Source organism: Felis catus, chromosome C1 (genome assembly GCF_018350175.1).
Source record: "Felis catus isolate Fca126 chromosome C1, F.catus_Fca126_mat1.0, whole genome shotgun sequence".
NCBI classification, from domain to species: domain Eukaryota; kingdom Metazoa; phylum Chordata; class Mammalia; order Carnivora; family Felidae; genus Felis; species Felis catus.
In genome coordinates this window covers 101,120,645-101,146,734 of record NC_058375.1, presented here as the reverse complement: position 1 = coordinate 101,146,734, position 26,090 = coordinate 101,120,645, and the positions used below count along the sequence as shown (strand labels likewise).

Below are 26,090 nucleotides of genomic sequence, written 5' to 3'. Positions count from 1 at the left end.
GGGTGAGTGCATGTTCCCAACCGAGTGTACCCCTGTTATAGCTCCGCCTCTCTTGCTCTCCCCTAGCTTCAGCCCCACATACACCTCATATCTCTCCTGATCCCTGGCGTCTCTCTTCCTCAAAATAGGTTAGGTGCCTGTCCCACGTCCCCCATTTGTACCCACTGTCCCTCCCCTCACTGTAGCATTTATTCCGCTCTATTGTAATTGCCTTTGTACTTGTTTATCTTTTCCAGTAAGTTCTTTGAGGGCAGGGACCTTATATTTACTATCTTTGTCATAGTGCTTGACATGCAGTAGGCAGTTAATGTGTATTGCATAAATGAATACGTGATGACATACCTGTAGAATTTAAGAAAGTTGGACTTGGGAGGGACCCCATAAATCATCAGGCCAAACCCCGCATTTTACAAACGAAGAAACTGAGGTCGAGAAGGTCAGGACAAGACTGTTTCTCAAAATGACGTAAGCTGGAAAAGCATCCTAGTATCTTATTTTTAGCGGGTATCAGTTGCCACTGCAATGAAACATAAGCTGTTCACCGATGAGATTTAATATTCAAGCCAAATAATGTAATTTGTCGACCAAAATGATTTTATAGCTCCTTATAAAATAAAATAAAGCAAGTTTTTCTGAGATATTTTTCTTCGGTCAGTATGTAAGTACCTCCCTGCTCCAAATACCACCCACATTTCACAGTTGAAACTGGGAAAATGCCAGAAAGAATAAGGAAAAATGCAACTCGAAAGAAGAGTGTTTACCAATTTGTGATGCTGGGTGGCTAAGCAAGACCTTTCCTTCAACTTGCGGAGCGGACAGGACAGAGGAGGTCTCTAGTCTCTTAGAAGCTTCTCCTCCGTGAAGTTCTCAGAGCCTTGTGAACTATTGGAGGTGGGGATTGTCATGAGTGTGCAGGGCAGGGCAGGGCATTGCTCATAGATGGTGTTTATGTCTGTATGTGAAGATATAGGTGGTATATGAAGGAATTAAATCCTTCATATTTGGAGCCCTCAGACAATTATACTGAATATCATTTAATAAAATGGTAATTGATTAGACATTTTTTAAAGTTTATTTTTATTATTTATTTTGAGAGAGAGAGAGCACAAGCAGGGGAGGGGCAGAAAGGAGGAGAGACAGAATCCCAAGCAGGCTCCACGCCATCAGTGCAGAGCCCGATGTGGGGCTTGAACTCACAAACTGTGAGATCATGACCTGAGCCGAGATCAAGAATTGGACACTTAACTTCACGACCCAGGTGCCCCAAGGCTTTTATTTTTTTTTTAATTTTTTTTAACGTTTTTATTTATTTTTGAGACAGAGAGACAAAGCATGAATGGGGGAGGGTCAGAGAAAGAGGGAGACACAGAATCGGAGGCAGGCTCCAGGCTCTGAGCTGTCAGCACAGAGCCCGACGCGAGGCTCTAACTCACACACCAGCGAGATCATGACCTGAGCCAAAGTCGGCCGCTTAACCGACTGAGCCACCCAGGCGCCCCGCCCCCAAGGCTTTTAAATTTAACATCAGACTTCCAGCAAATCAACCTTGAATCTGTTTGGTTTGTATTCACGAAGGATTTTGGTGAGAAAGGGGAAAGAAATGCATGCAAGTAGCTAAGTCAGAATGAAAGCGGCCCGTTTCTGCTGCTCCCTTGAAAATCCGAAAGGCACAGAGGCCCTGCTGGGGGTTGCCGACTCACGGTGGAAGGAGACACTGGCATTCCTATCCTGTGCAAAGGTAACAGCCGAGATAAAATGAGCTCAGAATCCTGAGGTTTAGGATATGCTGTCAAAGACAGGATTCTAGCAATTTATCCTAGCATGTAGAGAAAACCGCAAGTCGCAGAGTGTCTCTCTACCAAATTTTCTCTTACAGAAAATGTAAGAAAGAGTTAAGGGCTGAAAGGGGTTCTTATTTCCCAAAGGCCCTCCTTTCCCATTTCCGACTCCCCACCTTGACTCTCTCTGCAGAGACTTGAAACCAGTGGAATGCTGGTAAATGGATAGCAGCCAGTTTGCCAGGGTGGGTGGGAAATGACATGACCTGTAGCCTTTGCCGGTTTCTGTGGAGTGACCACTCCCGCCAGAGCCAATCACAAGTTACCAGGGCAACGTCACTGAATGCAAGGTGGGGACAAGGTGTGCGCGATCCATCGGCTGCTCAAGGCTGGCATGAGCCCGCCCCAGCACACCGCTGCTTGAAAGCCCAGGACCGACCAGGGTAGCTCCCGCCAGAGCAGGTCCTCGGGCTTCCTTGCCTTGAACCCAAATTCCTCGGTATTTGTCACGATTAGCGAGGTTATGCTACATAACAGATTAGCCATGAAATCTCAGTGGCTTAAAACAGCAAAGGTTTCTGCTTCATTCATGATATATGTCCAGCACGGGTCCATTGTGGGATGGTACTTTGCTTATCAGAATCACTCAGGTCTTAGGCTGATGGGGGCTTCACCATCTGGAAAGTGCTGGTGGCAGTGAGAGCCTGGAGATTTGCACATAGGCTTTTCACCATCTCAGCTCACATTTCATTAGTCAGAACTAGCCTCGTGGCCCCCCCTAAATGCAAGGGATTTGGCAAGTGCGACGGAGCAGATGGAATGTGTGGGGAGTACCACTGTCTCGTCACAGGGGTGATGATTTCAGCAGGCAACTTTGTTTCTTGATGGTTCAGGACACTCCACATACAGGGGACCCGGTAAGGTTAAGAGGAAACGAAGGACCTCACTGAATGCTTTGGGACAACCAGAGGCTCAGGAAAAATCTTCAAGTTATGATGTTTTATTTTATTTTATTTTATTTTATTTTATTTTATTTTATCTTATTTTACTGTTATAAATATTAATGTGCCAAACGAGTTGTTCTTTGGGAGGGAAACCTAAGAGTTCAACAAGCATCCCAAGCAGGCTTTGGTCTGGTCCTCTTTTACACTTGAGAGATGCAGCAAGTTATTATGAATTTGCTTGTATAAACAGTAAACTAGCAATTTGGGGTTTTTCTGCCTGAGCCTAAAAGCTCGGAGACCATTTCCAGAAGCATAGAACATTCCTGGGGGAAGGCGGCTCCTCAGAGTCCTACTCTCGTTGACACAGGGAATGTCTCACACTGGAGGTGGAGGGTAGGGAGACTGTGGGCTCCCTGAGACTCTTGCCTGAAACCACAGCATTTCATCCCAATTCAAAAGACGTGTATTTTGCCCCCAGGAAGGACCTGGTCTGGAGGCTTCCACTAGGGCTCCTACAGAAGAGAGGGCATCAGGTTCCTCAAATTCTCCCACTGCTTCTTGTATCTCCCAGCCCATGAGACATGACATCACTGTAACCACCCTTCTTCTGAAAGCAAATAGCTGTGAGTCCAGGGCTAGGATAATGCACTGAGATCAGGACCAGAAGAATGTGATTTCAGTCCCAACTCGATCCCTAACTAATTACTGACCCTTGGACAATCTCTTAATCCCTAGTTTCCTCATCTACAAATTGAAGGAGTTGGACTAGAGCTATAGTTTTCACTCTTGCTCTGTGAAGCCCTCAGGGATGGATTTGCATATGGGGAGAGAAGCTAGTGGGTAAGACCTCAGGACCACCTTCTAATTTCCAAGCAGGGCAGGCATATATTTTTTTTATTTGATTTTAGAGATTTTGGGGCTTGTTTTCCAAAGGGGTGTCATTGCTTCATAAGGACATCTTAAGAAGAAGATGTTTCTAATGTGATGTTGTTGGTTTTTTTAAGCTTAAAAACTAGCGGACTGATCTGATGGCATGAGAGCACTGGAGACGATACCATGGGGTAACAGTTCGGTCCCGGGAAGTAAGGCTCCCTGATGGCTCATGTGGCACTCAGCTGGGATGCTCCTCAAGGAGACTGGTAGCCACACTTCCATATCTTCCACACTTCCGCTGTCCAGGCCCCTCCAGTTGCAGCCCGCGGGCAGCCTCCCCATCTGATCCTGCCAGCATGTTACAAAGAAGCTCAGACCAAGTAAGTAATACGCAGACTAATGGGTAGTAGGACCTTCCTGAAATGAAGGTAAAAGACCTCAGCCTGCACAGAGAGTGTGTGGTTTGGACTATTTCCACAGCATATTAAATCATACAAGAATTTTCACTCATCTTCGTCTTGGAGGTCACAACATGACTCTCCTCTAATGAATTCTTTACATTGGCAGCTCTTCTGTTTTTCTCCCTTCCTCTGCTGGTTCCTCACTTCCGCCTCTACCCTCCTCCCCGGCTACAGCGGCTTTTGCTCCTCTGGTCTCTGCATGGGAACATATGGAAATACTTTTCCTTGATTTAGGCCTGGAATTTGGTCTACACCTGTGTAGGCCTTTAAGTAACGGCTCAGCAGGCGTTTCGGCGAGGTCGTGCTCCAGAAGTGCTCTGGGCACACATTTGCTCTGGCTCCCTCACAGGCAGGCCCGCACCTCGCCTCCTTTCCCCAGGTGTTCACGCACCTCCAGATGGTGCTCCTGATATGCTGCTTTGCTAATCAGGATTCCAGAGATTATTCTTCAGAGCATGGTATCCCACCCCAGGATGGTCTTCCTCATAAAGCGGATGGTTGACGTCCAAAAGCCCTGCAGCCCCAAAAAGGAAAAGAAAAAAGAGGCTTTTTCTGTCGCAGGCACTACCCTGACTTAACCTTGTGAAGTTGATACCGTTTGTTTGCTCAGAGAAGTCAAGGGACATGCTCAAGGTCATAGAGCCAGGACGCGGCAGAATCCAGATTTAAAGACAGAACTTACTTCCAGTTCAGCATTCTCCCTGATTGCCAAGCCACGGTTCTTCGTGTTTGGAGATATCCCCCATATCATAACTATAAACCCAGATACTGTACTAGGTGCCCTATAGCCACGGTCTTCTTTTTACAGTAGCTCAGCAAGGAAGGTTCTAGATTAGTCTGCTTACAGATTTTACGGACGTAGCTCATAAAGGTTATGGTGCCCAAGCTCACAGAGCCAAATGCAGAAATGATCTTGATGCCCTAAGTCTAGCAGTTACTTTCCTTAACTTTCAAGAATAAAAATCTCCTTGGAGCTTTCCGTATGCTTTCCGAATAATTGCAAATCCTTATCTTAACACACCAGGCCCGTCGCGATCTGGTTTCTGTCCGCCTTTCCTTCTGCTCTCCCTGCTGACACTGATCTTTCCAATCATGTGGGAGCTCTTTTTGGCTCCGCCAACTGCTGTCTCAGTCCTGTCTGCAGCCTTTCCTCCATTTTTACCTATGTTCAACTGCCTGCCGCTTAGCTGGTGGCCCCTTTTCTGGCAAGCACTCTGCTCCCACACGCCCACTCCCAACCACCTCGTCACAAAACCCGTTGTGATTGACAGTCCTTTTGCTCTTGCACCCTCTTCTGACCTTCTAGACCAAAGCACCGACCACGCCGTAGTGTCCTTGTCTGTCGGGTTAGCTCCTGCCTCCACCGGACCCCACCCTCCTTGAAGACACAGAACACATCCTGTATAACTTTTATCCGGGAAGCGTACATAACACCTAAAACAAAGTAGAGTTCAAGAAAGTTTGTGGAAGGAACGAAGGGACGAAGAAATGGAAAGGAGAGAGGCGGGAAGGAGAGGGGTCAGGGTAACAAGGGGGAGATGTTAAGGACTGAACCCAGATGCGTCAGATTCTAAAACAGACAAGACTTCTACCATCCTATACACAACCCAAGATGCTACTCACCCTGTCAGAGATGTGATGACATGCTCATTGTCCCTTCTTGTTTTTACACACGCACAAAAGCTTAATTCTCTGCTTTGGCTCTCAAGGCAGTCCATCTGGCTCTGCTCCTATCACTAAGTAGCTCCCTCTAGGATGTTCTAGAGTTCTCCGTTGAACTTCTCTCTGTTTGTCTGTTTGGATCTTTAGAAGTCATAGGGTTCATCTAACAAAAACAAAAACAAAAAACCAAAAAATCAGAGTCTGGTATTACCAAGGACAATAGCTTACAGTGCCTTCTCCAAATAAATATGTAGCATTGAACAGGATCTTGAATCCAGAAGAATGACCTGATAGAACTTTTTGCACTTCAGATTAATTTATTTGTGGGATGTATTTTTACACCGTCTATAGAATCCTCCTGGCAAAAAAGCAAAACCAGTGTTCTGTATTTTAATGATAAACTTCCCTTTTAAACCACTTTCACTAAATGGTTTCATATGATAACAGCATTATATAATTACGTAATAATTACATGTAATTATTATATAAGTTTCATAGGTATAAATATGCAAAATGAAGAAAATAAAAATAACCCACAATCATGCCATGCAGAGATAATCACTCTGGTTTTGGTATGTGTCCTTCCTTTTTATCTATGCATAGATATATCTATATATATTTTTTTATCTATGCATATCTACATACAATTATACATATCTATATATAATTATGTAAAAAATAGCTAATGTCTGCTGCATAAATGCTGTGAGTTGACATTGTTGCGTACACTCTATGTGGATTAATTTTAACCCTCAGAAGAGTCTCGTGAGATTGACACAATTACTATGTCCGTTTAACATATGAGGAAACTGAGGCATGGAGAGACAGGGAGACTTTCCAGGGGCCACACACATATTAAGTGGTAGAGCTGGCATTTGAACCAAGGCTGCCTAACTCCTGACATCATGCTTTAAGTCCCTAAGGTACACGGCTTCACAGACACATAAAAACTTGAGATTAGACTGTACAAAACCAACCGTGTCAGTAACTTGCTTTTTTGTAGTTAAAATAGCTTGAAGAGTTTTCATGTAATTTAATACTTTTTTGAAACATCGTTATGATAAGTACATAATATTTCATCATAATGAGGCAATCAACGAAATTGATGAAATTAATCAATTTCCTATTGATAGAAATTCACATTATTTTCCAATCTACTATAAATAAATGCATTGCGCTGAACAATTCCATAACTAACTTCTTGTTTACAACCTAGAATTGAAATCACTGTTCCAAGAGGTAAGACATTTACACACATCCATCATCCACACCCTCCAGCGTAGCTCCATGTAAAGGGAATATATCTCAGTAGTTGATCGGCAGAAATGCTGAGGAGCACAGCCTGCCCTCTGGCGCTTTTCTGCCAAGTTCTTCCCTATTCTTAGAGCTGGTCAAAACAAATGGAGAAAAAAATATCCTAAGCCAGGCATGTGCTGTTGTCAAAGATTGTCCAGATACTTCTCCTTGGACCAGCGCCACCACCGCCACTTGGGTGCATGCCTCCCTCAGCCTTTCTCCTCTGTCAGCGCCACATCAGAATGAGTTATCATTTGCAGTTTAGCAGTTGGTCTCACCAACATGGGTCTCACCCTTCCCATTTGGTATTCCTATCATAGGAACGACAGCAGGGAAGCAGGGAAGAGGAGATGCAGAAAGTTCCCGGAGGAGACGTGTGAGAGGGATCCCTAACAGCTAGCCTGCCCCAGTAATCTACATGGCATCTCCAGGGAGGATTCAGGAGAGGGGATAAGCAAAGCCTCTCCTTCAAAGGTGGTGAACCCCACTTAGGATGGAGAGACCATGTAAAAGGACCCAAGTGAGAAAAAAAAATAAACAGTAAAGCATGTTTTTAGTGTCTAGTAAGATGGTGAGGATAGCTGGAAAACCTTTTCTGAGCTCATTAAAATGAAGAAGAACATTTAGAAAATAACAAAGAAAGACCTTTAAAAAGAGCACAGCAAATACAGAGGAGATGTCTTGTGAGTTTTCTGTCAGACCGTGTTGTCATAAATTTCAGAACCTCCTCATCTGGACACCACACGTGGAATGATGAGAGATTCTCCGGCACAGTCATTCAAGCAAGTTCTGTTGAGCCCCTAACACTACCTGATATTTACCAAGCACTTTATGGTTTATAAAACTGTTCATACACACTATCACATCTTGTCTTCCCCTCAGTCCTGTGGGGCAATTATTATTATTACTTAATTATTGTTTGTGAGTTAACTGAGGCTAACGAACTTAGGCAGCTTACCCAAGATGGTACAGTGTGATGGTTAATTTCATGTCAACTTGATCGGGTGTGGGGTGCCCAGATACTTGGTTAAATATTATTTCTGGAAGTGTCTGTAAGAGTGTTTCCAGAAGAGGTTAAACCGAGTCTAACTCAGTAGACTGAGTAGATTGTATCCTTTGGTTTTGTTTCTCTGGAGAACCCTAATACACATGGCTGTAGCCAGAATTTGGACAGGGGCTTCTTGACTCCGAATTCTCTGGCACCTACTAAGTGCAAGACCCGCCCAGCAAGGCAGACCTGAAAGACCAGAGCCTGTAGAGAGAGCTCGTGAGAGTCCAGTGGGGAGGAAACTGCCTTTTCTATACTTGGGACCCAGGCCTCCAGCAATCAATAACAAGACTGCAAGCACAGAATTCTACTGTGTACCCAACACTGATGTGGGCGTGGTGGAAACAAAAAGAGAAATAAAATATGTCTGAGGAATCCTTTCCCTAGGCATGTACCCTACTAATGCACACAAAATAATTAGGAAAAAATGGAGTTTCTAGTGTTGGCAAGAATAATGAATGAAGCTTTCCTAAAGGAGGCGAGGTTTTATCTGAGAAAAACTTACAGAGGAGAAAGGATAATTTAGTGGCTGATCGTAATGAGCAAAGGCATGGCAATAACGGTATTTGTATTTATTAGCATCCGTAATGATGTTGTAGAGGGAGGAGGTGGAGGATGGGAAGAGCTATCCAAAGACAAGTTTAAATGGAATCTAATGGATGTGTTAAAAAGAAGAAGAGGAGGGAAGTTAGAATGAGACCAGATTATAGAAGAAGACTTAGAAATCAATCAAAGTCCATCCTTTTAACAAAGACTTACTGAGTGCCTTCTATGTGCCAAGCCCTCAGCCTAAATAAATATGAATAAAGCATGCTATCTTCTCTCCAAAAGGAAGTCACCCCCAGTCTTGGGAACGTGGATTCCATATTGCAAATGATAGGGAGTTATGAAAGTTTCCTGAGTCGGGGAAGACAAAAAGAAAATTTATCTCCACATAGCTATAATCTCTTAACCAGCAAACAGAGAAGATGAAGAGACAACAGAAATGTTACAGACCCACCCATTGTTAGGATAGTCCATAGGGCAGGTTACAGGGGCTATTTTCTAAAAGAAACGTGTTCAAATCTGAAAGAGTTCTGGTGTGAGGTGACAGGAACTAGCTTTCATGAAAAGAAGCCAAAATATACAGACAGAAAGGCAATAAAAGGGTAAGAGGCAGAAGTTAAACAGGGAGGAAGGATTTTAGCACAAGAGGAAGGCACTGTTTTTCTAGAATCTGGACAAGGTAAGACCCCAGGAATGGGGAAACAATATAGATACTCAAACACTAGGATCAGGGCACAGGGGCAGGCCTCATACCCAGGGACCAGGCAAAAGCTTGATGGTTAAACTCAGAATACAAAATGAGTCTAGTTCCAGAAGCATGACAGTCTGTCCCTTGACCTGGGTTAAAGCTGAGCCTATGGATGGAGATTAGGCTGATCTATGGGAAAATCTAGTATGACTCAAGACCCAGGAGTCAAACACATCTCCATGCACATCTCTGAAATTTTCTAAGGGAAAACTCTATAATCTGGCTTCACACTGGCTGCAACCTTCTATCCTGTCGGTCTTTATTGTAACACACTCTTGATTCCAGTCATCCTGGTCCCATCATTTTGTACCCCCACCTACTCACCCCAGCTGACCAACGCACCATAAAGACACACAGGCACACACACTTCTGTTGGGGTTGGTTTTGCCTGTACTGACTCTCTTACCTATAATGTTCTCTTTCTTCTTCCGAGTCCTTTCCAGCTTTTCTCTGAAATTACCCGGGTTTGGGGGTTCCTTTCTCTGAAACAGAGCACAGCTTCACCTGGTCCTCTCATTGATTAGCTTCTTTATTGTCATGGCTTGGGGAACATTTTATAGGCCTGAATGTCACTTACTCATTTTGGTTACCTCCACTTAGACTTTGTTTCTAAGGGAAATTCGTTCTGATTTTCAACTTGGGGAGATTTGGAAAATATTCATCCCTTCCCTTTCCCTGGGCTGAAGAAGGCAGAGAATTCTGTTTCCTAACATTGAGACAGCATCAGCAGCAGAAAAATAAGATAAAGACTCCAGTGAGAGTGAGAGGTCAAGGGAAGAGATAGAATGCGGGAGGTTTCTACCCAATATGGCATTAGTGGCCAGAATAAAATAATAGAAAAAACAGACATGGATATTTTATATATGTGAGTTGGTGTTTGTTTTTCAGAGACTGTCAGCACAAACAGGTTATAATTGCTAGTAAAATCTACTTATAAGGTCAGTAATAATCATAATAAAAATTGGGGCGCCAGGGTGGCACAGTTCATTGAGTGTCCAACTCTGGATTTGGGCTCAGGTCGTGATCTCAGGATCATGGGATCAAACCCTGTATTGGGCTCCACACTCAGCATGGGGTCTGCTTAAGATTCTCTCTCTCAAACGGGAACCCTCTTGCACTGTTGGTGGGAATGCAAATTGGTGCAGCCACTCTGGAAAACAGTGTGGAGGTTCCTCAAAAAATTAAAAATAGACCTACCCTATGACCTAGCAATAGCACTGCTAGGAATGTACCCAAGGGATACAGGAGTACTGATACATAGGGGCACTTGTACCCCGATGTTTATAGCAGCACTCTCAAGAATAGCCAAATTATGGAAAGAGCCTAAATGTCCATCAACTGATGAATGGACAAAAAAAATTGTCATTTATATACACAATGGAGTACTACGTGGCAATAAGAAAGAATGAAATATGGCCCTTTGTAGCAACGTGGGTGGAACTGGAGAGTGTGATAAGTGAAATAAGCCATACAGAGAAAGACAGATACCATATATTGTCACTCTTATGTAGATCCTGAGAAACTTAACAGAAACCCATGGGGGAGGGAAGGAAAAAAAAAAAAGAGGTTAGAGTGGGAGAGAGCCAAAGCATAAGAGACTCTTAAAAACTGAGAACAAACTGAGGGTTGATGGGGGGTGGGGGATGGGTATTGAGGAGGGCACCTGTTGGGATGAGCACTGGGTGTTGTATGGAAACCAATTTGACAATAAACTTCATATATTGAAAAAAAAAAGATTCTCTCTCTCCCTCTCTGTCTACCCCTCTCCCCCACTCTCTCTCTAAAATCAAAAAAAAAAAAAAAAAGTACATAATGGCTACCATTTATTGATGCTTATATGTGCCAAACACTGAGATAATGTTGATTTTACGGAGGCTTTTTAAACCCTGCCGCTGGTGTCCTGGGATGCATGATATTAAAAAGAATTTTAATATGTATTTATTTATTTTGAGAGAGTAAGAGGGAGCCCCAAGCAGGCTCCCAACACAAGGCTCGATCTCACAAATTCTGAGATCCTGACCTGAGCTGTAATCAAGAAGTCTCATGCTTAACCAACTGAGCCACCTAGGTGCCCCTGGAATACCTGATATTTTTCAGAGTATTTGTGAGAATAATTGCCAAAGCAAGAATCAGTAATTCTGTCTCCTTTTTGTGCCAGCATCTCTCTGCAAACTTACAAAAACGTCTTCTCATTGTAACTATCAACCATGATCAGAATTATTATTTTAATTAGAATTACGGTGACAATACTCAATGCCTGGGGAAGGGGTGACTAACTCTTGATTTCAGAGCCACAACATTCTGGATTGGACATTTTAGCTGAACTTCAGTGTTCTGAATTTCTGCAAAGCAAAGTTTCAGCACATATGCTTACCTCAGCTTGAATTCTTGAATTCCAATCAGCAAGGACTAGGTTATGTTAAGTACAGTTCATCTTTTCAGACAAATAGCCATAGTAAGGCTCCAAGAGAATGAAAGAAGTAAGTAAAGTAAAAACCATATTCTACTTCATGTAATACTGGAAAGATGCTGAATTTTCACTTGGGAGGTTTGGGAGATATCTGCCCCTTCTCTTTTCCTGTGTTGCCAAATGGAATTTATTAAGTATAAAACTACTCTTATTATAGTTGTGGTTTTCAGGTAGATTAATTTTAGAACAGATCTCTTTCTATCAGCATTTCAGAGTTGGAAATACAATTTATGAAGACAAATCAGATATTTTTGTTTAAGGAAGTTTAGCAGGAAGTTGAACACAAAAATCTTCCATCATTCCATATTGTCACTGGATATAAGTGTGGTGTGTGTGGCGGGTGGTGGTGGTGGGGGGGGGGGGTTGCAATCATAAAGGGGCTCTGAATCAAGCCAAAATCAGGTTTCCTTATTGAACCAGAGAATATTCAAACAAGTTCCCCAGACGTCTCTCCATCTGGTTGCCACAACTAGTCTTTCTGTTCTGCAAACCTCAGCCCCCGTACCTTCCTCCTCTTGTTCTTCATACTTTCCTCTTCTGTTCTCTCCCACTTCAAAATGCTCAAGAAATGCAATTCAGAGTCATTATACTGCCAGCAGCCTGCTCCATCTGTTTCTATCCACCAAGCTCCGTCTTAATATTTCTTAGTGCATTGTTCATTTCCCAAGGGTAACATAGGGCCCCATACACCAGGAAGAAGGAGTAAATCCAGGGTGTGGTTTCATTCAAATCTGCATTTGAGATCTATGCTCTTCCCCAGTAAGTGATTTTGTATAGTTTGTTGCCTATTAACGTGTGACCTTTGACTGGAGGGTTTCCTGTGCACTGCATATGTGCTCAGTATCCCTCTCATGTGGTAGATAATGTCTTTGATTGCAATGACACTTACTGATGCTTAGAAGATTTATTCAGGCTCACTCTTGGAAGATCCTTCTGTTGCATTTTTGGCTTATACGAGTTTTCAAAGTCTTTGGGGGAATTAGAATGAAAGAGCCTACCTTTGACTCTTCCTAAGAATATCCCTATGGTTACTTTATTTTTTTTAGAGATTTTTACCACCTTACATAGGTTCTCTCCCTTACATTCAAGAGTTCCTGTCATTGGACAATGTCAGAATATATACTGAAAATGTCATTCATTTTCAGTATATATAAGCAAGAGCAAGTATCAGTTTAAGGGAAATACATTCATAAAGCTCACTCACACAAAAAAAATGATTCTTCCTAAAAGATAGAAATACACATGAGGCTGCATATGTTGAAGCAGAATTATTGGATGTCCACCAACCAGCCAGACAGGAATTCTTAAATGTGGAGATAATCAATTTAAAAAGAAAGATGTTTCCTATTGCACCATCATTTTGTTGTTTTAATGTGAAAGCTGCTTTGTCTAGGATGGACATCGGTTAAAAATAGATTATAATACTTATGTTTCTGACAGTGTGATACCTTAAATACAATGAGCAACTTGCTCCTTACCAAAAACTTCTGAATAAGCATTCGGAATAAAAATAAAAACATTCTGAATAAAATTATATTTGAAAAAATATTAAAATATACCATTGAGCTGAACAGAATGTAAGAAATCTCCAAGACCAAAAACAAAGTAAAAGCAGGAAACCAGAAAAGTATGAAAACACCAAAGTGAACATGAACTTTTGTACTATCAATTCTGCCAGGAGTGGATGGGCTATCAGTAGTTACCCCCACATAAAACTGAAACTACAGGGATGCCTTGGTGGCTCAGTCGGCTAAGCGTTTAATTTCGGCTCAGGTCATGATCTCACAGTTTGTGAGTTTAAGCCCTGCATTGGGTTCTGTGCTGAAAGCTCAGAGCCTAGAGCCTGCTTCACATTCTGTGTCTCCCTCTCTCTCTGCCCCTCCCCTGCTCATGCTCTGTCTCTCTCAAAAACTGAGAACAAACAGAGGGTTGATGGGGGGGTGGGAAGGAGGGGAGGGTGGGTGATGGGTATTAAGGAGGGCACCTTTTGGGATGAGCACTGGGTGTTGTATGGAAACCGATTTGACAATAAATTTCATATATTGAAAAAATAAAAAATAAATGAATAAATAAACATTAAAAAAAAAAACTTTTTTTTAAACTGAAACTACAGAGCAGTGCACCTTTGGTGAAACAGAAGGCCTAAATACATACATATATAAATCCCACTCCAGAAAGGGTGACAGTAAGGAAACTAGCTTGCCCTAGCGTCGGTAGAGAGGAAAAGCTCTCTCTGGAGGCTGCAAAATGACAAGCCCACCCGCATAGATTTGTAGGTTTGTGACCACAAAACTTCAAATATAGAATTAGTATCCACATACCTATGGGAGAAAGACACATTCAATTCATGCCTTAAAGATTTCATCAATATAAACTCAGAGAAAATAGTAACAAAATGTATCAAGAAAACAGTGCTCCATAAATGAGAACAAAACCAACAAGGATATATTCAGACACAGTTAACACTTCAAACAACAGAATTATCACATAAGAATATAAAATAAGTATGCTTACTATGTTGATAGAAAAAATAAGAATATCAAATAGGTTAAGAAATAAGATACTCGAAACAAAGAAAATGACCAGGCAGATTTGGAAAAAAAAAAAAAAAATCACATAGACCTACTAGGGCTGAAATTAAAAAGAAAGAAAGAAATGTTAACAGCAATTTAGACATGGATGAAGAGAGAATTAGTGAGTTAGAAAGTAAGTTTGAATGAATTTCAGAAAACTCAGTACAGAGAAACAAAAATATGGAAAATACAAGAGAATTAATAAATGTGAGGAACAGTGTAGGAGGATCAAATATAACTCATGGAGTTTCAAATGAAAACAATAGAAAAAAATAGAAGACAGGATATATGTGAAGACATAACTGCTGAGAAAATTCCCAGAATTTATTAAAGATATTACCTGGCAGATTCAGGAAGCAGAATGAATCCCAAGCTGCATAAATAAAAAGCAATCCATAACTAGGTACATCATAGTGAAACTATAGAAAACCAAAGGTGAAGGGAAGATCCTGATAAAACCAGAGACAACATAATGACTACACATAAAGAAACAACAATTAAACTTATTGCTGACTTGTCAGCAACCATGGAAGCCAGAAAATTGGAAAATAATTTCTTCAACATTCTGAAAGAAATAAATTATCAGTTTAGAATTGTATGCCAAATGAAATGATCTTTTTAAATTTATTTTTAAATTTTTTAATGTTTATTTATTTTTGAGAGACAGAGCATGAGCAGGGGAGGGGCAGAGAGAGAGAAACACAGAATCAGAAGCAGGCTCCAGGCTCTGAGCTGTCAAACTCATGAACTGCGAAATCATGACCTGAGTAGAAGTCAGACGCTTAACTGGCTGACTACCCAGGCGCCCCTACCAAATGAAATGATCTTTGACAATTCAATCTTTGAATGCTTTTTCATACAAATGAAATCTAAAATATTTATCACTAACACATAATCATTAAAATAAATTGTAAGGGTTGAACTGCACAAGGATAGGAAATTATATAAGAGGAAAGGTCTGAAATGGAAGAAGATATAATGAGTAAAGAATAACCCGAACTGTGGGTAAATCTAAGCGTCTAAGCAAACACTGGCTGTCTTTTGGAGGAGAGATCAAAATGGAATGATATGCTGGCTAACAGTGGTGTACAAATGACAAGGGATTGGTGGAATTTAAAGCAGTCCAAAGTTCTTGTTTTGTTTATGAGGAGACTTTGATAACATAAGTATGCATGTTAACATTTCTAAGATAATCTTTAAAAGAATGTACATGGAGTGTTTAACTTGTAACTAGTAGAGGCTAAAAATGAAATAGTAAACAAAAGTTTCGGCAAATAAAAAAAAATAATAATAAAATAGCAAGAAAGAAGACAAAAACACAGCTAGAAAAGCAGAACAAAGAGAAACTACAAAATAATAAAATAATATAGTGGAAATAAATTCAGATAAATTGGCAATAATGATAATCAGTATATAAAAAATAATAGACTTTAAGGCAAAAATCATTCTTTAGAAGCCACAGAATCACTATACAATGATAGAAACTTGCATATTACTAAGAAGACATAATTCTGAACTTGTATGAATCAACTGACTCAGCTTCAACAGATATAGAATAAAATTTGATAAAATCTCAAGGATGGTTTTAAAAATTTAAATTTAAGAAAAGGGATTTTAACACCTCTCTAAATAATTGATAGATTAACCAGGCAATAAATCAGTAGTAATATTGAAAAAAAATGAATAATATGTACTCGATCATAGGTCTTCACACAGGCCACTGCTTCCATCAATTAGGGAATACTCGTCCATTTTAAGTACACATAAAACATTTACAAAAATGTCTCACAGATGTTTCCATAAATTGTGTGTCAGTAAATTTCAAAGAATAAACATCATTCAGAACAAATTAATCATAATACAATTAAGTTAAAAATGAAGATTAAAAGAGGTGCCTGGGTGGCTCAGTCCATTGAGCGTCCGACTCTTTGTTTCAGCTCAGGTCATGATCTTATGGTTTGTGAGCTCGAGCCCCATATCGGGATCCATGCTGACAGAGCCTCTCACTCTCTCTGTCTCTCTCAAAAATAAATAAACTTAAAAAATTAAGAATAAATAAGTAAACATTAAAAAAATTTTTAATATGAATATTAAAGTGATAACTGGGAAAAAATCCACACATTTGGAAACACAAAATTACAATTCTAGTAACTGATGGGTCAAAAAGAAATTACAAAGCAATACCAACCGATAATAAAATACTGCTCCTCAAAACTTGTGATATGAAGCTAAAATAGTACTTACAGCAAAATCTGAAGTCTTAAATGATTATATTAGCAAAGAAAAAAGGCTAAAATTAATGTACTAAACATCCATCTTTATAAATTTAAAAATAACAGAATAGAACACAGTAAATAGAAGGAAAAACAAAGGTAAGAGTAAAAAATAATAAAATAAGAGACAAACATTCAGTACAGAGTATCAAAAAGCCCTCTAATTTTTAGAAAAGACTAATAAAATGAGCAAATCTCTGGAAAGATTATTCAAGAAAAAAGAATGGAGGTAGATATACATAACCTTCAGAATGAAGGAAGAGATATAGAGATATAGTTCCCTTCAATTATAAAAATAATGAGAGATTATAATAACTTCGTATCATTAATTGTAAAACAAAAAACGCAATTTTTTTAAGAAAAGTGTAACTTCTTGAAACTAACTCAAGAACAACTAGAAAACCTAAATAGTGTTAAAACCATTAAGGAAATCAAATCAGAGGCCAAATACATAAAACAAACAAACACAAAAGACGTCACCAGGCCCGTACAGTTGTATAAGTGATCTACTCCAAACAATCTAGGGACTGATAATTCTAGACTTACTCGAACTCTATCAGCAAACAGAAAAAGAATACTTCTCAATCCATTTTATAGACTAATATAATTTTGTTATCAAAACAAAACTAGGACAGTATGAAAAAGAAAATTACAAGTGAATTTCTTTTGTGGACAGAGATAGTTTTAATTCCCCTCAAGCAATGAGAAGGATTGGGTTGAATTCAACTTACAGTAATAAAAATATTTACAAACTGTAACAATATAAGAAAATATCAAGAAATTTTCTTTTCATCGAGCAGCAAATAAAAGCACTAAAACTGGAAACCCTAGAGTTTCGCACCAGTAGAGATTCTGTATCTGCATGGATGAGTAACGCATGGCCTCCAATTCCTGACAGCGGGAGTCGGGTGAATAGACCATGTGGGGCCTCCTCTCTGATGCATCCCGTGCAAATTCATACAGGTCTGTAGTAATCATAAGACGCCACTATGGACAAACACCTTAGTAATAATCTGATCATTCTTTAAGGAACTCTGCAGTCAAAAATGAGATGAGAAGAAGGTTAAGAATGTGCCATACAAATGGGGAGTAGTAATATGTGGAGTGTGTTTTAATGAGAGGTGAAAATCCCCCCAGAACAAGGAGTTGTAGGAAGAGAAATGAGGGTAGAGAGGGAAAAGGATGGTCAGTGGCGATGGTACAGTTTTGCAAGTGGGGCATGGAGTGTGGTGGGCAAAAACGGATGTGAAAACAGACTACTGTGAGTGTGAATGGTGTCAGTTCTTGGTAGTACCAAAAAAGTAAGGTAAAAAAATTATGCTGGTATCTGAATTCTAAGCCACATGAGAGTAGGAAGAGCATCTACCATGTTCTAAGCATAGGTCCTGGTGTATGATACTCAGCATACTCTGTTGCATGAATGGGTGTGTGAATGAATGCATAGCTAATAAAATATTAGCAGGGTAGAAGGAACCATGTGGTATTGGATTAGAGTGGTACACATCTGCATGAATTTATGTTTACCCAAATGGGCAGATAGAGATAATTATTGTGTATATGTGTATATACACGTGTTAGTTCTTAATTCTGCCTAGTGATGGCCCCGGAAACAGGTACCACTCTGGTAGCTACAAGCATTCCCAGCACCCAAATCTGGGGATTTAAACCCATTCTCCAATAAAAAAGAAGCAGGGCTCTGGAGATTCTAGGGCTGGGGCAGGGAATATGCAATAGGAGACCGGAGCATCTGGGAGTGCCAGAAAGTAAAGGGGGGATAAAACAGAGAGAGAGAGGAGAAAAGGAAAGACAGAACAATGAGGGAAGACTATGTCAAGGGGACCCAGGAGTCAACTGAAGGAACTCCCTATGGTCAAAACTGGAACAACTAAGCTAAGCACTCAATAAATATGGTAGTATTGGATTAGAACCTGAAAGATCAAAAATACTCACGACTCCTTACTGACACAAAGAAATGATTGAATAAATAAATGGGAGAGAGTAGATTTCTGATACAGAAGAATTCCAAACACTTACCTAGATACTGCCCCCCTCAGGGAGGCGGAGCATAACTCCTTAAACCTTAAGTGTGGGCTACACATAGTGACTTCCTTTCAAAGAAAGGAAGCATCAAATCATCAAAAGGTGGTGCTAGAGGGGGGTACTTTATAGTGGAGAACCCTACCAACCACTACCTTAGTCAGGTGTTTGAGGTTAATATCATCAATGAGAAGTCATGTTGATAGCATGTACCCTTGGTATCATGTGATGTCCTACTCTTAACTGGCACTTTATGCCTTTATTCTTTCTCCTCAATCCTGTAACTCCAGTCTAAGCATAAGGAAAACAGACAAATCAAAATTGAGGGATATTCTATAAAATATCTTACCACTTGAAACTGTCAAAGTCATCAAAAACAAGGAAAGTTTGAGAAATTATCAGTTTAGAGGAACCCAAAGAGACAAGATATCTAAGTGTAATGCAGTATCCTGGATACGATCTTGGAACAAAGAAGTAGGTAAAAACTATTAGTTAATGATAGCATATCAATATTGGTTCATTAGTTGTCGCAAATTTACCATACTAATTTAAGATGTTAACAATAGGGGAAGCTGGACAGAGTAAATGGGGCTTCTGGATGCTGTCTTTGCAACTTTTCTGTAAAGCCAAACTAGTCTAAAATAAAAACTTTATTTAAAGAAAAATAGTAGCTAACATTTCCTGAGGGCACTGCATATGCCAAGTGTTTTAAGTAGTTGGCTACTAAGTACTTTAATCTTCACGACAACCCTATAATGCACACATGATTATCCCATTTCATAAAGAAACTGAAGCAAAGAGGGGCTAAGTAGTTTGTTCAAGGCTGTCACACAGCCTACAAGGGCTGGAGAGGGGAATGGGGCCTAGGAGAAAGAATGTATAAGATGATCTCTAACATAATGTCTCTTAGCACCATGATTTGATTCTCTGATTTTTAAAAGATCTGTTGCATTGAGGAAGGAGTACATGGCAAGTTTAAAAAAACAAAACAAAACTAATATTGAGGCATTTTTGGAAACTATGGTAACAAATAGATTAATAGGGTTTCAAACTCTTACCGGAGTAAAGGGGGAGGGAGAGAGATTATGGGTATATATGTGAGTAACTTAAGCTTTATAAAAACAATTTCAATAAAGTGAGGAATTTACTTCGTGGGATGAATTGGCAATGGTTATTACCCAGAAGTACAGTAGGGAAAATGGCCACACTCTAAAGGATTAAGACAGCTGGCTCAGGTAGAGTGCATACCGTTACGTGAAAATAATCATAAAAGTTTTAAAATGTGGATGATTGTCAAATTGTATAACTTGATTATGAACAAAAGTAGAAGCCTAGAGATTATAGCCAGAGGAAGGGGGAAAAAAAACTTTTGAGAGCATAAAGAAGGCCCTGCTATGCATAAGAGAAAAGTGCAACAAAGCATAACAAAGAATGAGGTTTTATTTTGTTTAATATGGTAGAGAGTTGAAATATAAGAAAGAGTCAATGAAGCCATTATTTTGGTAGGCAAACCTAGAAACGGTTGGCTCCTGTAAAGGAAATGGTGGAAGACGTGAATAGATTCATTCAGAAATGGGGTGAGGCAGGGAAAGCAGCCTCTAATAGGACCTTTGGAAGCAGCATTTGTTCTGCTGATTGACTTGTGCACTGGCTGAAATTATTTTCTGTTTCAACGAGCCTTTTCTTATAATCTTCCTTTCCTTCCTAATATTGGACTTCAAGTGTTTTCTCTTCCCTCGTCTTCTTTCCTTATTTCCATTTGTATCAGCCATAAGGTGAGCTTTCATCGGAGACTGTGCATTCAGAAAAGGACAGAGATGGAGTGTAGGAACTTTTCCTTAATGTTAACAAATCCCTCCTCCTTTTTCAGACTGACATGTTCACAAAACAGGTTTCAATGAGAAGGTTTCCTTCCTGTTATATTGTTACTAGTAAGATTCTTTACATTTCAATGAAATCTCCTCTTAACCTTCTTAAACACATAAAAGATGCCAGTGTCGTGAATATTTCTTTATATTTCACATAGAAGCCAACGCTGACCAATATCGAGACAAAGATGTCAAATAAAATATATATGATAAGAACTGTGTTGTAATAAATGTGATTTTTCAAAGAATTCACCACATATCAAACTATAGGAAATGTAATTTTTTAAAAATGCGCTCTTAAAGATCAGTGTACTTAGTGTTCTCCAGGGAAACATCAACAACAGAATAGATAGATAAAGATACGGATAGAGATACAGATATAGACACAGAGAGACATATAAAATCTTTTCTTCCCAAAAGATCGTTCTGTGGTCTGGCACATGATTTAGCGTAGGCTCACCTCGCCCATAGCTTTTGAAACTTGTACACAGTAAAAAGAAAGCTATTATTTCACATAGCACAAATTTATAAGTGACGGACATCTGATAAAACATTAAGAAATCAAACATTTAGTTAAGCATTTAGAGAAATGACTTACCATGAGTTATGGATTCTGAAATAGTCCCCAAAGGATTTACAGCAAATCCCTTCACTGAAGACGTTTAAAATTAGATTCAAAGAAAAATTTGAGTGAGAGCACACTGGTGTGGAAACTCCCACACTAACAAATATGAAACAGATGAATTTTAGCTTTTTCTATTTTTAATATATACAACCGTTATTTTTCAGATTCATTAAAAAATAGACTTGGCGTTCTACACTCTTGGCCACAAATAACATAAAGTAAAATAAAAATTAAATCAACATCACTTAATTACAGCTCCAGAGACCTACAGTTCTAAGAGACAAGACATTCAAGGCTCAAACTGTAACCTTCGAGTATTTTTATCATTCACAGAAACATAGGGTTCTTAGGGAAGTTCTTCTTTAGAAAGCGATCTACTCCCAAACGCCCCACAGTTCACTGGGGATTAGGACCTGAAGCACTGCAGGTGATTTTAATTGTCATGATGATGCATAGAGAGAGATGTGACATCTGGAGTAAGTGGCTTCTAAACAATGAGGGGCTTTAAAGATTAAAGTCAACACTTTAAATTGCACTCACGACGAAATAGGCAGCTAATGCTGACCATAGGCTGCAGGTGTAATATTCTCCATATGTTTTGAAACTTGTAGCTGAAAGAGATCAAGCCCTCTGCATCACACGCAATAAAAACTCAAGGACAGTGCATTATAACGTTGCATTTTGAAGGTTAGCAGCACAAAGATCATGATGGTAAATAACACAAACAGATTGTGGGAAGTGTTCTTAGATGTAGAATGCCAATCTGAGAAGTCAGTGAACACCTGTGAGGCCTTCTTAGCCAAAGGCAAGCAGATCGTTGGAGCTAAATGTACTTTGAATACCTGAAATGTTGGCCTAGAATTGGATTGGTCCAGAGCTCCTGATGTTACCTGACAACAGTGAGAATGCTGGATGCATCTAGAGCTGGCTAGACCCTTTCAGGTATGAGAAATAATGCTTAGACTGCATGCCTAAATTAGAGTTCACGGAACACTATGAGATTGAAATAGAAAACTTTAAAAAATAACTTATTCAGTGATCATAGTATCCTAAAGAAACAGAGCATCCCTAGAAGTAGACAGTCCTTGGTGAACTAAACAATATTGAATGCAAAAATCAAACTAAACAAGCCAGGAGTAACCCTGCCAACGTGAAAGAAAATTCTCCACATAGTCTAGTTTTGTTTTAGCCACTGACATATGGGAAAATTTATGTAGTAAAGTTTATGCTTATAAAGTTTCAACTTATATTTAGTTGGGGAAACAATTTATTATACAAAAAAAAAAAAAGCATAAATGTATGACAGATGGCAGTGCTTTTTTTTTTCCTATTCTTGGCAAGGTCCCTTTTTAGCTGAACTGGCTCTCACTTCTTAAAACTATGAACATTGTTATTCACACCTATTTTCTGAAATTAAACAGACCAATTCTATGATGAAACATCCTATAAATTTGGTTCCTGTATAATGTCTCCCCATTTTGTATCATAAATTATCCAGAGTGCCACCTTCCCTAGAATAATGAAATAGACCCAAAGTAGGCAAAAGGCATAAAACTTTCATTTCAAATTCTCTAAATCAGTTTTAAAAATTTTTCTACGTAAAAAAATCTTCTATAAAATCTTCCATTCTGTTAGGACTTTTACAAAGGAAACCATCAAAGATTATCTGGCAAGTACATTCTAACATCCTGAAATCTTTATTTTTGACATTTAAACCATGCACCATTCCTTTAAATCATTTGCTAAATTATGATTTATGTTCATAGATGTCTTAGTGACACGGTTCATTTTCTGAAAAATGAGCAAAACTTTCCATAGGTGTATGTGATCGTAAGCAGGCTAATTTATTGGATTACTTTAATATGCAAACCACTTCTTTAAAGTTAAAAGCTTATTAATTGATAAAGTGAAAGAATGTACTGTATAAGGGGGTGGAAGGCAAGGTGAAGGGTGCAAGTGGGTTAGTAATACTAGATGCAGTCTCCCTCTTCCTCCCTTCCACGGACTAACCTAAGAGCAAAGATTAGATTGTAGCCAAGCGTTGTAGCCTACTTGAAAGTAACCAGGTTGTTTTCTCAGCCTATTGTGGGAAGGCTGGCTACTGTCAGGTTTATTAAAAGCTGACTCTCAAATGAAAATTATCAAAAATGTTAGAGTAGTTAGGGTAGCTCCAGCTGCTATAGCAAACTCCAGTATTTCAGCAGCTTAAGAAAATAAGCCTATTTTTCATGCACTTAATAGTCCCAAGCAATGCCTTTGGTGGAGAAAGTGGGGTGAAGCTCAGGGGTAAAGGAGACTTTGGAACCTCTGTGCCACAGCAGTCATTCAGAAATCCAAAGCTTTCAGTGTCACCCCAATATCCAGGCAGATCGGGAAGCACATGAATAATATTGGGAGATATTTTTAAGGGCCAGGCTTGGATGTGATGATTTATCACTCTGCTCATGTCCCATGCCTAGAACTCAGTCACAAGTTGCCATCTAAGGATAAAGAGGGATGAAAAATGTCTGACTCTCATAGTAGGAGGAAAGAAAATGAAATGTTTGATGAACAGCTAGTCACTTTTTTCCACAATATACGTCACAAAAACTTTGTTGCTGCAAAAATTGGGGTTAGAGAGCTGTCACTTGTAAGACAAAGCTAGTGAGTGACATTTTCTCTGCAATGTTAAAAACACTTAATTTTACTTTTTTCTTTTTACTCCATTTTTCCTTCATTTCTCTTATCTGCAACCTATTTTATTAATCATCTGCCGGTGATTTGGCTGAACTGATTGTCCATAATGTTTTATTTTGAAATCTGTATTCACATTGAAGAAGAAAGAAAATTAGTAACGTAGTATGACATGCATAAACATCTAGTTAATTTTTTTTTATAAAATCTAACTGGAAGGCCAACAAACTCTTCACTGCTTTTCTAATACAAACACAAGACTCTTTTCCCAAATGGTTTAAAGCTATGGGAAGAATTATGATCAAAATGAAGAATGATGTCATCAATGATTACTTACTTTTTAGTCTGTAAGCAATTCATCTTTATATTCAAGCTGCAATCCAAAGACAGTTTCATCTCATAAAGAAAATTTTAATGAAGGCCAAAATTTTGGAAAAATTTCTATGATAATGTATCAGTGGCAGCCTAGGTGGTTGCTATGGAGACTCAGGAAAATCTCTTTCTGGCATGAGTCCTCTGGATTCACTATGCATCAGACATTTTATTGTCATGACAAGAAGAGAGGGCTTGGAGATATGACTTGTGACTAGGCCTCATGGATCTAGTCTCTCCCACAAGAGAAATACGTACATTGCAACAAGAAAGGAAAGTCAACAGTTTTTGTAAATTGCCTGTGAAAAGACTGCTTCTGGAAATTGTGCTTTCTCTTTAATATCTATATTAAAGAATTAAGGTGGCCAGAGAAACTTTCCCTTGGTAGGTCCAAATTATGAACAGGAGTTGTGAAGCAGCAGCATTTTTTTTTAAATTTTTTTTTTCAACGTTTATTTATTTTTGGGACAGAGAGAGACAGAACATGAACGGGGGAGGGGCAGAGAGAGAGGGAGACACAGAATCGGAAACAGGCTCCAGGCTCCGAGCCATCAGCCCAGAGCCTGACGCGGGGCTCGAACTCACCGACCGCGAGATCGTGACCTGGCTGAAGTCGGACGCCTAACCGACTGCGCCACCCAGGCGCCCCAGCAGCAGCATTTTTAAACCTGCTCCCTGCCAGGTCAGCTGGCAGGCCGTGCTGAATGAAATTAAGCTGCAGGTCACGTGCATCACCTTAGCCATCCCTGGTCCGTTGGGATAATTGAAGCATCTCACAGCAAGAGCAGGGTTTGGGAGGAATAGTTAAGCATTGTATTTTATAGGTACTAAAAGCAAAACACCTCTGGTTGAGTTCTGCCCCTGTCTGTCCTGAAATTAGTCTTAATGCAATAAAAAAATAAATAAAAGTAAGTCTGCCCTCCCCACCCCCCCCAAGAGGGGCATCTCTCATTTTGGCAGTCCTAAAACAGGTGTTGTAGAGGTTAATTAAACAAGATGGATCTGAGATTCAGGTAATCTGGCTTCTAACTCTGGTGCCATCAGTCATACACTGTGGGACTTGGAATAAGGCTGTTGTAACTATGTACAAGATATAGCCAGTGATCATGAAGCAGGAGTTGTTGTTATTACCATTATTATTATTACTATCATTATTATTTGGGGGATTCTGACCGCGATCTTTTAGATAGTGGTGACTGTGGGGTGGGGAAAAAAAAAAAAAAAAAAAGATTCCACTTACCAGTGAAGGACAATTTGAAAGAACTGGGGCTGATTAGGCCGAGAAGACGGTTTAGAAAGACATTAATCCCGACTACAGTTAGATAAAGGATCTCTTGGAGAAGTGAGCCCACTGGTTTAGGAAGTCCCTGGGAGGAGGACTCAAGACGGAAGCAAAAGATGTGGGTCGGGAGATAAATTTGACTTCACATAAGGAAGCATTTGGGGCAGAGTAGAAGGGAGAAGAAAATGGCATGGGATGTCTCTTGAGAGAGCCAGTTCTCCATTTTAGGTTAACCAGGATCGAAGAAATTTTGAAAGGTGTTGAAATCGTGGGCGGGATTCCAGGGATTCTGAGTTTCTAGACAATACCTCGGACCACAGGGTCTCCAAGAAGCAACAGAGCGGGGGCAAAGCGAGTTAAAGGAAGCCAGGCAATCTCGAGGCTAGCCTCGTCCTGACCTCACCATCTTGCACAGTTGCCCTACTGGAAAATCCTAAAATTTAATCTGGGAGTCCGGCCTCGGAGTTGCATGGAGCTGGGAAGCTCGGTTGCTATGGCGACGGGAGCAGTTGGCAGGAGGATTCAGGGCAGGTTTGGGGGAGGGGCACCGCCTACGTTCAG

The 26,090-nt window shown here is 39.9% G+C and overlaps 1 long non-coding RNA gene across 2 annotated transcripts; it reads right to left on the bottom strand.

The window, feature by feature from the left end:
• Positions 1 to 1,454: 1,454 nt before the first annotated feature.
• LOC123379029 lies at positions 1,455 to 26,079 on the bottom strand. 2 transcript variants are annotated; one of them, XR_006582951.1, is made up of 3 exons: positions 25,488 to 26,079; positions 5,680 to 5,881; positions 1,455 to 5,490 (listed from the first exon to the last, which is right to left on the bottom strand). It is a non-coding gene; the product is annotated as an uncharacterized LOC123379029 (long non-coding RNA). The 2 variants fall into 2 exon arrangements; XR_006582952.1 differs by having other exon boundaries at positions 1,455 to 4,570.
• Positions 26,080 to 26,090: the final 11 nt, after the last annotated feature.